Below are 3,864 nucleotides of genomic sequence, written 5' to 3' on the forward strand. Positions count from 1 at the left end.
ACTAGTGCTGTGAACGAGCCCAAGTGGGGTGGGAAGCGATGAAACTCTTTGTTAAATTAATGAGGGTGGATGAAGTCTTGAATGCTTTACATGTGGTGGCAAGGATGGAGGTTGGTAGGGCATTGAGAGATAGGGTTGAAGAAGGAAGGGCCATATAGCTACTGGCAAGCTTGGAGGGCGACCTTGACTTTGGGTTCCTAAACTGCATTCCAAAAATGAAAGCTGAAGTGGCAAAAGGGAAAGCCAAAGCATCGACCTCTGAGGAGGGAAGGGACTGGGAGGAGGTGACCCAAGGGGATAGTGAGACTGAGTGAGTGACCTATCGGCAATGAACTAGTTTTTTTGTCTGCTTGCTATAAGCTGTGGACAAATTTTGTATCTTGAAACTTTTCAATTAATTGAATGAAAAAACCTTGACCGATAAACTTTTGTATCTTGCAACTTTTGAAATTTTGTATTTTGAATGACTATATAGTAATAGTTTATATTTATAAAATTATAATCAACCATAATCAATGTACAAATAATTAATGGAATGAATTGAATTTTTTTTTTTATAGCATTACATAAAAAGATCACGGTATTAAATTTATTTCCATTGTTTAAAAAATAATTGAAATAACGTAGCTCATATACAAAAAGCATTTGAAAAAAATTAATTAATAAAAATGAATAGAATTATAGAAATCATTTTTATATCCATAAGACTGTAAGAGGCAAAGTGAAACAAACTAGAATTTGAAAAATTATCATTAATATTTATGCTTTTGAAATTTACAATTTTTTCATCAGAGACTTGAGTCCCCCCAAAACTTAAAAGCCAAAATGAGTGAGCCACTGGCACTCAACCTGTTAGGGTTCAAGGACATAGGAAAAAAAAACTACAGGTAGTGGAATTGTTTACAATTTTACCCTAAGAATCTGGCCCTCCTTCCATGTAGAATTCTTCAAACAACATAAGTTGAGAGAATTCTTCAAGCCATATGTAGTTTGGAAAGTCATCCAGGAGGAACCATTTCTGGAGGAAGTCCCTTCCAATCCGCACCCATTTTCTGTGATGTATCAGCTGCTCCGCATTCAAGTTTAGGAGAAACGGTTTCCTGGCCACTGGCAGTGTTTGGTCAGGGAGGAGAAGCTTGGATAAATCACTCACCCAAGGGATCCCCACCCCTACTTCTGCAAGAACGACAAGAGTAATGTCATCTACAAGGAAGTCTTCCTTAAAAACCTTCCTCAATAGCATCAACATATCCACCTTGTCTCCTCCCAAGTCCAGAAGAGATGCTAAGAAGTGGGATGTAAGGTCCATGTTAACATGGTACCTATTTTTGTTTCGCAAAAATTCTTTGCCTAGCACCATCCGCACAGCTTCATTGGTGAACAACCCAACCTCCTTGCAGACTAATTGGAGGGTTGGGTCTCTAACGGAGCCTAGAAAGGCCCTCTGGTCCTCTGCAGAAATGCTTCTCATGTGGATGGGAGTGTCCATCTTGAGAAAACAGATTAACAAATTAAACAACCTGAGCAGTGAGCCTATAAACCTAAAATACCATGAGCTCTGATGATTTATCTACCAAATGGCAAAGGCTAATTGAAGATGAAAGAAGTAGAGATCGTATATAAATTGTTGAAGCTCTTGATTGTAATAATTACTCCTTTAATAGTATTAACTACTATAAAAAAATTTAAATCTTTCATATCTCTGCAAATCTTTCCCATAAATGCATGATTGTGTGAAATTGGAAACAGCTATGAACCAGTACCAAATTGGCAAGTATCACATTGGAAGTCATGGGGACGGAGTGGATTGTCGTAAGTGAATAGAGGGAACGAAATTATCGATCGTGATTCGTGACATTTGATACGTGTCTATTGATTCCAATTCCATTCCGAGCACTTTCTAGTGAGCTATGTTCTCTTCAGAAAATTGGGCCGAAATAAAACTTCAGCCATTGATATATGATTATCGAATGGTTTAAAATCATTGATAGATTTTAGGTATGTGTCACCCTTTACATGTCAAAGAGGCCGCACTTATTGATACATCGTGCAGAGTCCGGACTCAATGTATTATGTGATGTGATGTACTGATGTGATGTGATGTGCCTTGTCTATTAATGGCAATGAATTTATGAAATCACCAATGAATTATATATTGCACCATAAATAAAAAAATATTCGCCAAAACAAATTAAATAATTTTCAAGCGGTGGATAAAAATCGCCAATACATTTAACTAATTTTTCCTTCGGAGTAAAATTTTTCGCTCATACAATTATATATTTGTTCCTTTTAACAATAATTATTCGCCTCCCATAATAAATATTTTCCCCATAGAACAAGGTATTATTTGCCAGAAATTTATGGTATTTTCCTACCATAGAAAAAAAATCGCCAATACAAAATAATTTTTTCGTCATTTAAATTTTTTTTTTTGCCATCGATATGAAAATTTCCCCCCGAAAATAATGTCTGATTCACCAGGATTTTACACAGTTCCCCGGGGTGGGTTCTTAAAGTTATCCCTACTTATGGGAAGTGCTATTCTATGGATAATAGGGAAATCCCAGTGATTGAAATCTTGAAAGATTTAGAGGATAAATTAGCCAATTTACTTGAAGCTACCTACAAGGTTGATGTAATAGTAGTTGATGTTTCACCAAATTATGGCATGTTGTTGTCAAGACAATGGATTGTTATTGTGGGAGGTAATGTGTAGTTGGACCTATCTTATGCCACTATCCCAGTGAAGAAGTGAGGTCAAATTAGAAATAGAGTCAAGATTTGAAACCATAGTTGAGCACATAGGTCCAAACAACATGGTGTGCTTCTGTGATATTGATATTGATATTGATAATTTCATAATTGAGCCAACACAACCTTTTCTTTAGAACATAGACCCTATTAGTAAATAAATGCAAACTTATCAAGAGGGTTTGTGGTAGATGTATTTTCATGGGGCTTGTAGTAAGGATGGCTCAAAAGCTAGAATAATTTTTGTTGCACCTAGTGGGAAGACATTCGAGTATTATTTCTAATTGTTTTTTGAATGCACTAATAATGTAAGTACGAGGCATCTCTCTTTTTTCTCAATCTTTCTACTAAGCATAGAATCAAGGTGTTGTTAGAATGGGGTGACCTAGAATTAGTTGTATCCCAAATAAGAGCAAGGTACTCTTCCAAAAATAAGAGATTGAAACAATACAAGTGTTTTGTATGGGATTCAATGCAACTCTTTGATTATTTCTCTATAGGCTAGCTAGAAAGATAAAAAAAATTATGGTATATTTCTTGGCAAACATTTATTAGAAAAGTATTGGCATTACCCTTGCAGGCATATCAGGAGTAGAAGTGAAAACAAGGCCATATATTCCAAATAATATTTGTAATTGGCAGGTTTTCAATGATGATGATGATTTGCTCAAATTTCTCCAGTGTATTCATGAATATGAGAGCCAAGAAATAGATTTCAATGCTTTTGTTGAACTTATTGATGGTAAAGACACAGTGTTTGGGAATGAAACTGTTCAGTTGAAAACCAATAAAATCCCAAATGGGCTTGTGGCATTAGAAAGAGTGTTTGATGGCAATGATGGTCAAGCCATGAATCCAACCCTAGTCATCAAAGAAGATTTGGAGGAGATAAATATGGGTACAAAATCATCTCCAAAAGGTGTACATTGGCAAGAGGATTGGCCCACAAATTAGACACTATTAAGGAAGTATAAGCATGTTTTTGCTTGGTCATATGATGATCTGAAGGATTACAAGGAAGACCTATTTCAACATGAAATTCCTTTGGATTCCAAAGAAAAACCCTTTAGACAAAAGAAAATACCAATCAATCCAATTCTTAGACCAAAA

This window comes from Cryptomeria japonica, chromosome 10 (assembly GCF_030272615.1).
Source record: "Cryptomeria japonica chromosome 10, Sugi_1.0, whole genome shotgun sequence".
NCBI classification, from domain to species: Eukaryota; Viridiplantae; Streptophyta; class Pinopsida; order Cupressales; family Cupressaceae; genus Cryptomeria; species Cryptomeria japonica.